Source organism: Vulpes lagopus, unplaced genomic scaffold (assembly GCF_018345385.1).
Source record: "Vulpes lagopus strain Blue_001 unplaced genomic scaffold, ASM1834538v1 ctg238, whole genome shotgun sequence".
In the NCBI taxonomy this organism is placed as follows: Eukaryota; Metazoa; Chordata; class Mammalia; order Carnivora; family Canidae; genus Vulpes; species Vulpes lagopus.
This window is the reverse complement of record NW_024570672.1, coordinates 4947-17500: the sequence shown is the minus strand read 5'-3', so window position 1 is coordinate 17500 and position 12554 is coordinate 4947. Positions and strand designations below refer to the sequence as shown.

The following is a 12554-nucleotide window of genomic DNA, read 5'->3' as shown; positions in this document are numbered from 1 at the left end:
CCACCTTCAGCCCAGGGCGTGATCCTGGAGTCCCGGGATCGAGTCCCACGTCAGGCTCCCTGCATTGGAGCCTGCTTCTCCCTCTGTGTCTTTGCCTCTCTCTCTCTCTCTCTCTCTCTCTCTCTCTCTCTCACACACACACACACACACACACACACACATCAAATCTTAAAAAAAAAAAAATTTGTGTCCTACATGTTAGGTTTTTACAAAATGAACAGCGGAGAAATAACAAAAAAACCAGCAGAGCCAGGCAGTAGGTTCGAGAGTGCTTTAATGGGGAGCGCTCCTGGGCGAGGTTCCATGACTCGGAGAGGTGGCCAGAGACAAGGAAGTCGCGCGGGGTTGGGGACTGTGGGGGTTTTTAAGCCTTCTTGGTTCCGGCTCTGGATCCGGGTGGGTCCCTTGACAAATTAGACAAGGGAACACTGTGTCCTTAGGTGATTGGCTGGGGGGGTGGGGTGGGGGGTAGTATCGGGGGAGGGGGTGGGGGTGGGGGGGGGGTGGTTCCTGGCTGGAAAGTCCTGGATGGAAAGTTTCGGTTTCCCATCTAGGCTTCGACTTACTGGAGATGATGTGGTGGTCAGGGCTGCTGCTTTGACGGGAAGATCAGCCATTTTGAACCAGTTTGAGATGTCCGCCATTTTGGGTGCCCCTGTCTCTCAGCCAGCCCAACAATACATACGCATACACACACACACACACACACACACACACACACACACACACACGTGTTTCTAAAAACTATCACATGTATTCATCCATTTGACAATCTAAGGATTTCTGGTATGATAGGCAATGTGCCCGTGGTTCCTACTGGCTTTTCACCAGAGACTGAGGTTTCTAGGAGTTAACAGTCTGCCGCCTGGGTGGCTCAGCGGTTGAGGGGTTGAGCATCGGCCTTTGGGTCAGGGCCCAATTCTGGGTCGGCGGGGGGGGGGGGGGGGGGGAGTGTCCGAGTCCGGACCCATTTCCACATCTGGCTCCCTGTGGGGAGCCTGCTTCTGCCTATGTCTCTGTCTCTGTCTCTCTCTCTCCCTTCCCCCTTCACAAAGTGCTCGCTCTCTCTCTCTCTCTCTCCTCTCTCCTCTCTCCTCGCTCAAAAAGTGTAAAATAAGTACAATTTTTAAAAATCTGCCACATGGAATCGAGACTACTGGTTAACGACAAGGAAAACAACCTCTGTGTGTGAGATAGTAGGAGACATGTACAAAATGCGGGTGGTGGTGGTGGTGGTGGTGGTGGTGGTTAAAGAAAATGAATCTGTCCTGAAATGACTCTGGCTTTTTTTTTTTTTTTTAAGATTTTATTTACTTCTTCATGAGATGAGAGACACAGGGACAGGCAGAGACAAGGGAAGCAGGCTCCATGCGAGGACCCTGATATGGGACTCAGTCCCAGGAGTCTGGGATCACGCCCTGAGCCCAAGCCAGACGATCAAAGGCTGAGGCACACGGGCGTCCCAAAGCCCACCTATTTAGAGAAAGAACACTTAAGACTGACGGAACGGGGGATCCCTGGGTGGCGCAGCGGTTTGGCGCCTGCCTTTGGCCCAGGGCGCGATCCTGGAGACCCGGGAACGAATCCCACGTCGGGCTCCCGGTGCATGGAGCCTGCTTCTCCCTCTGCCTGTGTCTCTGCCTCTCTCTCTCTCTCTCTCTCTCTCTGTATGACTATCAAAAATAAATAATTAAAAAAAAAAAAGACTGACGGAACGGAAAAAGAAATTATAGAAGGGATTTCTGAAGGAGATTTTTGAGATTTGTTTTTTGTTTTCTTTTTTTTTTTTGGATTTTATTTATGTATTCATGGGAGAGAGAGAGAGAAAGAGAGAGACAGAGACAGACAAAGAGAGACAGAGACAGACAGAGAGAGAGAGAGAAAGGAAGAGAGACAGAGACAGAGAGAAGGGGAGAGAGACACAGAGAGAGACAGGCAGAGAAAAGAGAGGCAGAGAGATAAAGAGAGACAGACACAGAGAGACAGAGAGATAAAGAGAGACAGAGACGGAGAAAGCGAGACAGAGACAGAGAAAGAGAGAGACAGGGAGAGAGAGAGAGAGAGAGAGAGAGAGAGGCAGAGACACAGGCAGGGGAAGAAGTAGGCTCCACTGGGGAGCCCGATGCGGGTCTGGATCCCAGGACCCCTGGGATCAGGCCCTGAGCCAAAGGCAGACCTTCCACCACCGCTGAGCCACCCAAGGCGTCCCAGAAGCAGACTCTTTGGAAAGTAATTGTAGGCGTGGTCAGGACGGACTGAGATTGGGAGAAGTGGGTTTTACTAGTATACTGGTGTACAACTGAGATTTGGCTCTTCTCTCTGCTAAAATGACGAGATTCTCTTGCATTGGTAGTCTACTCTTGATAAGAGTGTGAACAGAGAAGAAAAGACAAAGACAATGTGCTTTTTTGTTTGTTTGTTTGTTTGGCTTGGCTTGGCTTGGTTTGGTTTGGTTTGGTTTGGTTTGGTTGGGGTTTTTTTGTTTGTTTGTTTTTGGGTGTGTGTGTGTGTGTGTGTGTGTGTGTGTGTGTGTGTGTTTCTCCCTTTACCTGCCCAGAACAGCAAGGTTTTTAGATTCCTTTTTTTTTTTTTTTTTTTTTTTGGTGGTTGTTGTTGTTGTTTAACTTTTTCTGTTATTTACTTATTTATTTTATTTTTTGGATTCGTTTTTATCCGGTCTTCCCCTATGTAAGAGTGAACACTTCTCCACGTTAAAGGAGCTTCATTTTGGGGGACAACTCTAAGAGCACCTGTAGAATCTCCTAGGGGCCACCTTGGCGAAAGAGACAATGAAGATTTCCGTTTTGTTATGATCCGTGATCCTTTGTAGGCATGTGCCTTGAAAACTTCTGAGACGTTTTTGGTTGGCTGGTTGGCTGCCTGGCTGTCTGTCTACGGGTTCCTTCATCCGTTCGTGGATTCTCAGCGGATCCCAGAATGCCAAACCCTAAATAGAGTCTCTTGACTACTATAGGTCGTTTACCTGTTATGGGAAGGACCATGAGAAGCACTGTCAGACAAAGAATCATAAGCCCTCTTAGATTATATTGCGTGGGTGAGTGCTGCCGGTGTTCCAAACACGAAATGAAATTCCTAAACTTGTAACGTGTCCTGGTAGAGTGCCATCCCTCCACATTCGAACTGTTTAAATGCTCTGCGTGCGTGCCTGCGTGTGTTGTGTGTGAGTGTGAGTGTGTGTGTGTGTGTGTGTGTGTGACAGAAACTGGTCGGATTTTCCTCTCGACTGCATTATAATGAATTCTCATCGGGTCTTTAGGCACGTCCGTCCGTGGGTGACCTCCCTGTCACGTGCAGGTGTTGTTCGGAAGGTCTTGCAACAATACGGTCTGCCTTTCAGAAGCTTCGCGGAAAGCACTCTGGACGAATCCCGGTGTCTGGTCATCCGGAGATCGTCCAACTACATACAGTAGGAGTTGCCGGAACTAATGAAAAAGCTGCATGGAAGCCGAACAGAAAGGAACAACGTGGAACTGAATGAGTTCCAAGAAACCCTGAACAGAGTTCAGAAACTCTCAGTGAGTCATCTTCCTTTTTTTTTTGGCGATTGTTAAATCCTCTTCAGAAGGTCGGTGGGAATCCGTTCTCATTGTAACCAGACACCGTTGGAAGGATCCCCTGTATCACCAAGGCCTTCCCTGAGTAGAATGGCGTCTGTTTCTCTTTCTTTCGACCTCCCCCAGTCCCCACGCCGCCCTCCCCTCCTCCCTCCCCTCCCCTCTCCCCCCCCCCCCCCCGCGCCCCCCCCCCCCCCCCGGGGTCCATTTGTCAAAGTGATCTCTACTCCCAAGGTAGGGCTCGCACTCACGACCTGGAGGTCAAGAGCCGTGCTCTCTACTGACCGAGCGGGCCACGGGCCCCTGGAATCGCATCCTAAGACTCAGATAGGATCGGACAGCCTGGAGACACTCAGATCCACTTCTCGGGGAGCCAGCCGAGCCCCTCGGAAACCCTGAGCCTGATACCTTCCTTCCAGAGGTCGCCACGGCCTCACTGGGCGAGTCAAGAGTGCCACCTCCTGGCGGACGAAACCGAGAGTCAGCTGCTTTACCTCAGCGAGCCTCCCAGGTTGCCCCTACAAGGTGCTTGGAAATGCTGAGGCTCAACAACACCGGAACCACAACAACCGGAAGAACAGAAAAGAAGAGCCAAAGGGATGCTGAAGTTCTTCCTTCTGGCCTTGCCTTTACAGGCGTGTGCCGTCTGCGACCACGCCTGTCTCCGAGGACAGGAAGAAAAGAGTCCAGATGGCTGAACCGGGGTTCTGCACTCTGCGGACCACAGGAACCCCCTCCAGCCTGACCCAGGAACTCCCTTACTCTGAGCCAGGGACAGGGGGTCTTGTTTTGTGTTTCGGTTGTGGTCCAAAAGACAGGCGTCACCTACGGTGGAACCTTGTAACCCTTTCTAAGCCTGGAGTCGCTCAGCGGCATTACATACCTTCACACATCCTCCTCGCCAAGTTATCTGTCCATTCCATTTTTTAACTCTCTTTTTTTTAATTTTTAAAATTTTATTTATTTATTTATCTATTTATTTATTTATTCATTCATTTATTATTCATTCATTCATTCATTCATTATTTTTAAGGATTTTTTTTTAGTTAGGGAGAGAGAGAGAGAGAGGGAGAGAGAGAGGCAGAGACACAGACAGAGGGAGAAGCGGACTCCATGCAGGGAGCCCGATGTGGGACTGGATCCCGGGTCTCCAGGATCACACCACAGGCTGCAGGCGGCGCCAAACCGCTGCGCCACCCAGGGATCCCTTAAGTTTAATTTCTTAAACTGTATTGATCGGGCATGGGATCTCTGCCTCTCTCTCTCTCTCTCTCTCTCTCTCTCTCTCTCTCTCTCTCCCTCCCTCTCTCTCTCTCTCTCTCTCTCTCTCTCTCTCGAATAAATAAATAAATAAATAAATAAATAAATAAATAAAATCGTTAACAAATAAATGAATAAATAAACTGTATTTATTCAAGGGAGACACACAGAAGGAGGCCGGGAGGCAGGCAGAGGGAGAAGCAGGCTCCACGCGGGGAGCCCGGTGCGGTGCTGGATCCCCAAAACGCTGTGATGATGCCGGGAGCCGAGTGGAAGGCAGCCGCTCAAACGCGGGTATGCCACCCGGGCACACCTCGTCCGCACCTCTTCCTTCCCACCGCCACCCACGGTCTTGCGCGTTCGTTCATCTGGTTCCCACACACAGGACCTCGTGCTCCAGGTCTATCCCTAGACACACCCTAGGATCCCCAACTAGGGAATAGGTTCAGATGGGACCGATGCTCATGGGACCGTGCTCCTGTTTGAGGACTGTCCTCGGTTGCTGTAGCGGTGGCGGCGAGACAAAGGGTCTCTCTCCACACACCGCACAGGGTGTCGCGTCACGTCGTGGGGAGATGACGCGGGAAGGACGGGTTTCGGTTGGCGGACATTTCTACATCCCATCTGGGAACCGCTCCCACCCCCCCACCCTCCGGTGTCCCGGATCTGTAGGAGTGAGGGCAGCAGGAAGCCTCCCATGGATGATATTTGCAAGTGCGCCCTTGCCTGGGGCCGGAGCCTGGGCCGGAACCGGAACCGGACATGGAACCGGTGCAGCCTGGGTGGTTCGGAAGGCAGGCGCCTGCGGGACCGACCGGTGGCCAGCGTGTGGGGGTGGGCGCGTGGGCGGGTGCGGGGCATGCCCCGAGTGGGGCAGATGTCCCCATCCCAAGGAGGCGGAGGAGGAAAGCCACCCCAAGGCCCCTCTTTGGCGCCCCGTCCTGCCGTCCTGTGTCAGGAAACGCTACTGACCCGGGCGGATCCGGACCAGGCTGCGACCCAGCTGCCCTGCGATCCCACATTCCTCACACCTGGACTCACCGATCCCACATTCCTCACACCTGGACTCACTGGTGTGGCGCCTGCCTTTCCGGCTCTGCCTGCCTGCCTGCCTGCCTGCCTGCCTGCCTAACTATCTCTGCATCCAACTGGCGACTTTCAGTCCCTGAGGTTGGGGGCTTCGACTCTCTGGGTCTTGGCTAGAACCCAAACAGAGAAAGACGTTTGCCATACGATAGGTAGATACCACTTTCAATTAAGCGTCTGTGAAATGATTATGGAGGAAGGAAATTCTCAGCCTTGAACGTTTCTGGGCCCTGCTCCATTGGCTTTCACACTGACCCAGGGCCAAACGGCTCACAGAAAACTCAGCACTAGTTGGGCTCTATTTCCGTGCCACTGAATGCACGTTGCCTGTCTGCCTCCCCTGAAAAGTCAAGCAACGGGGACGCCTGGGTAGCTCCGTGTTCAGCATCTGCCTTGGGGTCAGGTCATCATCCTGGGGTCCTGGAGCCCCCGGCTCCCACTTGGGGCTCCCCGCGGGGAGCCTGCTTCTCTCTGCGTCTGTCAATGCCTGTCTCTGTGTGTCTCTCATGGATAAATAAAGAACACCTCTAAAACAGGAAAGAATGAATGATTAATTAAAAGGACTGACTGACTGACTGACTGAACTGATCGGCTGACCGACTGACCGGCTGAATGAATGTATACATAAGCAAGCCAGAGCCAGGAAGCAAGCAAGCAAGCAAGCAAGCAAGCAAATGAACAAATGAAATCGATGAAGGGGTGCGTGACTGCTGGCTGGCACTGTCGGTGGAGTGTGGGACTCTATATTTCTCGGTTGCGAGGATGAGCCCTAACCTGGGTGTAAACATCGCATACACCTAAAATCTTCTGAAAATAAAAAAAAAAAATTAAAAGAAAAAAAGAAAAAGAAAAAGGTGGGCAGCCCGGGTGGCTCGGCGGTTGAGCGCCGCCTTCAGCCCGGGGCCTGATCCTGGAGGCCCGGCATCAGAGTCCCACGTCGGGTTCCAAGCATGGAGCCTGCTTCTCCCTCTGCCTGTGTGTCCGACTCTCTCACTCACTGTGTCTCAGGAGAAAATAAACAGAATCTTTACAAAAAGGAAAAAAAAAAGTTGTGTTGTTTTGTTTTGTTTTGTTTTGTTTCGATCGGATCGATCGATCACTAAAAGGCAACCTGCCAAAACTGACGATGAGAAAACGGAAGAAAACCTTCCTGGTTCCCACAGAGTTCAAGCCCTACAGCCTTGCCCGTACCAAGATCAGAGAATAAACTGTCCACTCTCTACGGCGTCCCTCCTCCCGAGGACGCCCCAGCTCCTTATGGAGCATGCACACGCACGTGCACGCGCACGCAGAAAAGCGGGGCGAACGGAACCAGACCCTAGAGAACCCTGCAGCGAAGGTTGAGCACACGACACACACACACACACACACACACACACACACACACACACACACCGCCAGCCACAGGAAACTCTGGCAGGCTACCCCTGGGCTGCTTAGGGGGCCTATACTTACTTGCAAGTGCTCACTGACCTGGGACACGTGGAAGGGGAACCTGAGGCTCAGATGGCCCAAACCGGGTGAATGGGGTGCTTTGCTCATGCCTGAATGCTATGCTCTCCACGATTAGAGAAAGCTGGCAATGAGGCCAGCCCAGGGACCAGAACCTAACCTAAAACTCCCTCTGGCTCCATCAGTAATGTCCCGACTGTTGGTGAGGAACCAGTGCTCGGCTCGCTCGGGGAGACAGACGCTCTGGTCTTCTTCGGGTTGGGTTGTTGCTGCGGCTTTGGGTATCTTTGCAGGAAACCGGCCTCTTCTCTTTCGAAATGGAAACCAAAGGATGGATGGGGTCCGGACGCGGTCACGCTCGCTGGCCACTGGAGTTGTTGTCACCCAGCCAGCGGGGAGATCGGAACATCGGGTCTTTCGTGACCTCTCCACAGATAGGAGTGAGACCAAGGCTATATACTTTGTTGGCATCTCGTCTGTGTCTACGTGTCCCTATGGGTTCTACGAGGGAGAGGTTTCCTCTACCTCCGGATGCTATATTGCTGACATCCCTTTGTAAAGGAACTGTAGCTTAGGAGTTCAAAGGCCGGCGCGGGTAAAAATCGGGAACAGGACAGCTCGGAGAGATAAGGACGAGTGACAATATTTCACGAGTTCCCACGATCTGGGATGAAGTTCTGTTCGTTCGTTCGTTCGTTCGTCCGTCCATCCATCCGTCTGTCCGTCCGTCCGTTCGTTCATCCGTCCGTCCGTCCGTCCGTCCGTTCGTTCGTTCGGGACCCCCGGATTCTCAGCGGTTAAGCGTCTGCCTTCATCTCAGGGCCCGATCATGCGGGTCCGGGATCCTTTCCTGCATCTGTCTCCTTGCGGGGACCTGCTTCTGCCCATGTCTCTGTCTCTGTCTCTGTCTCTCTCTCTCACACGGGAATAAAGAAACAAAATAGTTTAAAAAAGGAAAGATGCTCGGTCTCGCACTCTCTCCCTCTCCCTCCTCCTCCTCCCCCTTCCCCACTTCACACAGTGCTCTCTCTCTGAAAGAAAGCTAATATATTACAATTTTGCAAAAGCCTGCCAATGGAATGGAGACTACTGGAGAACGATAAGGAAAACAACTCCGTGTGTGACAAGTAGGAGACGTGTAGGAAACGTACAAGGCGTGAGAATACATGTTTTGGTGAGGGAAAAGAAAATAATTCTGTCCTGAAATAATGAGCCTGGCTTTTTTTTTTTTTTTTCCTTTATTAAGATTTTATTTACTTGGGATCCCTGGGTGGCGCAGCGGTTTGGCGCCTGCCTTTGGCCCAGGGCGCGATCCTGGAGACCCGGGATCGAATCCCACGTCGGGCTCCCGGTGCATGGAGCCTGCTTCTCCCTCTGCCTGTGTCTCTGGCTCTGTCTCTCCTTCTATCTCTCAAGAATAAATAAATAAAATCTTTAAAAAAAAAAAGATTTTATTTACTTAATCAGGAGGGAGGGAGGGAGGGAGGGACAGAGGGAGGCAGAGAGAGGGAAAAGAAGGCTCCATGCAAGGAGCCGGGTATGGGACCCGATCCCAGGAGTCCGGGATCACGTCCTGAGCCAAAGCCAGATGCTCAAATGACGACCAGCCACCAGGCATCCCAGAGCCTGCTTCTTTAGACAAAGAACACTTAAGGCTGAATCTGAACAAAAAAGACCATTGTAGAAGGGGTTTCTGAAGGAAACAACTAGGGAATTTCTTTAAAGTTTTTATTTATGTATTCGTGAGAGACTCACAGAGAGAGACACAGAGACAGAGACAGAGGTGCAGAGACACGGGAGGAGAGAGAAGTGGGATCCACGCAGGGAGCCCACTGTGGGACTGGATCCCTGGCCCCCCCGGGATCACACCATGAGCCAAAGACAGAGGTTCAACCACTGAAACAGCCAGGCGTCCTGGAAGCAGATTTTTTTGAAAAGGAATTGTATGCATGCTCAGGACAGACTGAGATTGGGAGAAGTGAGCTTTACTAGTACACTGGTATAGCATTAAGACTCGGCTCTTGTCTCTGTTAAAATGAAGAGATTTCCTTGCGTTGGTAGTCTAATCACGGCAACGGATTGTGAACAGAGAAGAAAAAAATATGTTATTATTTTCCCTCTCCAGACCAGCCAGGTTTTTATATTCCTTTTTATCCACGAATTACCTCCGTGAGAGAGTGAAAACTTCTCAATATTAAAGGAGCTACATTTTGGGGACAACTCTATAAGCTCCTGTGGAATCTCCTAGGGCCACCCTGGCGAAACAGATACTGATGTTGTTTTCAGTTTTGTAATGACCCATGATCCTTTATAGGCCTGGGCCTTGAAAGCTTCTGAGATGTTGGTTGGTTGGATGGATGGATGGATGGATGGATGGATGGATGGATGGATGGATTGTGTATCTGGCTGGCCGGCTGGCTGCTCAGCTGTTTGCTGGTTCCTTCATCCGTTCATTCATGGATTTTCAGCGGATCCCAGAAAAGTCTAGCCCTAAGTTGAGTCTCTTGACTAACATAGGTCGTTTACCTGCTATGTGAAGGCACGTGAGAAGCAGCGTCAGACAAAGAATCATAAGCCCTCTTAGATTATATTGGTTGTGTGAATGCTGTGGGTGTTCCAAAAGCGACATAAAGTCGTAAAGTGGTAACGTGCCCTGGTACATTGTTAAAATGCTGTGTGTGGACAAATCATAATCCGGTTTTCTTCTCGACTGCACTCTAGCCAACTCTCCTCGGGTCTGTAACCACGTCCACCGGTGACCGCCATGTCATGTACAGGTGTTCTGATGCTCTTGCAAAAACAAACAAACAACACACACACACACACACACACACACACACACACACACCTATTTATTTATTTATTTATTTATTTATTTATTTATTTATTTATTTATTTTTCCCAGATTCCAGAAGAACCACGCAAAGGACTTTTGACACATCTCAGTTTCTGGTCACCCCGAGATCATCGAACAACAGTATGAATTGCCAGAACTAGTGAAATAGCTGCATTTGCCCAGAACAAAACCAGGGACGCCTGGGTGGCTCAGCGGTGGAGCCTCTGCCTTGGGCTTAGGGCGTGACCCCGGAGTCCCGGGATGGAGTCCCGCATCAGGCTCCCTGCATGGAGCCTGTTTCTCTCTCTCTCTCTCTCTCTCTCTCTCTCTCTCTCTCTCATACATGAATAAAATCTTAAAAAAAACAGAACTAAAAGGAACAACATGGAACTGAAAAGAGCGAAAGACAATGATGACTGGTTTCTTTGTTTTTGTTTTTTAAAGATTTTATTTAGTTATTCACGAGAGACACAATGAGAGAGAGAGAGGCAGAGACACAGGCAGAGGGAGAAGCAGGCTCTGCAGGGAGAGACCCATGCGGGACTCCAGGATCACACCCTGAGCCAAAGGCAGCCGCTCCCACCACTGAACCACCCAGGCATCCTGATGACCCTTTTTAAAGGACTCTTGTTCAAATCACTGCTGATCCCCTCATGTTTGCTCTTCCAGTTTGAAGGAAACTTTGTAGAGATATCTATACCTTAGAGAAATTTTAGGAACGTGTGAGATTGTAAACAAATTAAAATCCTTATCCTTGGGCAGCCCGGGTGGCTCAGCGGTTTAGCGCTGCCTTCAGCCCAGGCCGTGATCCTGGAGACCCTGCATGGAGCCTGCTTCTCCCTCTGCCTGTGTCTCTGCCTCTCTCTCTCTCTCAATCTCTCTCTCTCTCTCTCTCTCTCTGTGTGTGTGTGTGTGTTTGTATCTCTCATGAATAAATACATAAAATCTAAAGAAAAAACAATCTTTAAAATCCTTATCTTTTCTCCCTACCTGTGACCCGTCAGTGTTCAGAAACTCTCAGTGAGTTATCTCTTTTCTTTTCTTTTCTTTTCTTTTCTTTTCTTTTCTTTTCTTTTCTTTCTTCTCTCTCTTTTTCTAATGAGTTATCTTTCTTTTATGGCAATTGCCAATCATCTGCGTGAGGTCTGTTCTGTGGGAATACGTTCTCATTGTAACCGGCCACTGTTGGAAGAATCCCTTGTATCACCAAGGCCTGCCTTCCTTGAGTGCAATGGCATCTGTTTTTCTTTTCTCTTCTCTTCCTCCGCCGCCCCCCGCCCCGCCCCCCCAGGTTTATTTTTCAGAGTGATCTCTACTCCCAACGTAGGGCTCCCACTCACGACATGGAGGTCAAGAGTCGTGCTCTCTACTGACCGAGCGGGCCACGGGCCCCTGGAATCGCATCCTAAGACTCAGATAGGATCAGACAGCCTGGAGACACTCAGATCCACTTCTCGGGGAGCCAGCCGAGCCCCTCGGAAACCCTGAGCCTGATACCTTCCTTCCAGAGGTCGCCACGGCCTCACTGGGCGAGTCAAGAGTGCCACCTCCTGGCGGACGAAACCGGGAGTCAGCTGCTTAACCCCAGCGAGCCTCCCAGGTGCCCCTACAAGGTGCTTGGAAATGCTGAGGTTCTTCCCTCTTGCCTTGCTTTTGCAGGGATGATGACAGTGACCACGTCTGTCTACCTGGTGAGGAAGAGGAAACAATTCCAGGTTGCTGAACCCTGGTTTTCCACACTGCGGACGACAGGATATCACCCCCTCCCCCTCTTTCAACCTGACCCAGGAATTCCCTTACGCTGAGCCAAGGACAGGGTGGGCTGGTGGTGGTGGTGGTGGTGGTGGGGGGTCTTGTTGTTGTTTGTTTTGTTTTATTTTGTTTTGTTTTCCCAGTTGTGGTAAAAAGAAAACTAGACGTCACCTACAATGGAATGTTGTAGTCGTTTCTTTCTTTCTTTCTTTCTTTTTTTTAAGATATTTTATTTATTTATTCATGAGAGACACAGGGACAGAGACACAGGCAGAGGGAGAAGCAGACTCTATGCAGGGAGCCTGACGTGGGACTGGATCCTGGGTCTCCAGGATCAGGCCTTGGGCTGAAGGCAGACGCTAAACCGCTGAGCCACCCAGGCGCCCCATTCGTACTTAAGTTATTGAGAGTTCGTTCCTTCATTTTTCATCATCTCTAGACCCAACGTAGGGCTCGAACTCACAAGCCTGACTGCAATCAAAAGTTGAGTGCTCTTCCGACTGAGCGGGCCTGCGGGGGTGGGGGTGGGGGGTGGTGGGCCCGGGGCGGAAGCTTCTGCCCTTTCATGTTTTCAAGCTCAGAGTCACGTTTTG

General features: G+C 50.7%; 1 long non-coding RNA gene across 1 annotated transcript in view; it reads left to right on the top strand.

Annotated features, from left to right (window-relative positions):
- Positions 1 to 12053, top strand: part of LOC121483858 — a 16445-nt gene extending 4392 nt beyond the window's left edge. The window contains exons 2-3 of the long non-coding RNA XR_005985870.1: positions 10279 to 10350; positions 11869 to 12053. This is a non-coding gene — a long non-coding RNA (uncharacterized LOC121483858). The remainder of the gene's footprint in view (positions 1 to 10278; positions 10351 to 11868) is intronic.
- Positions 12054 to 12554: the final 501 nt, after the last annotated feature.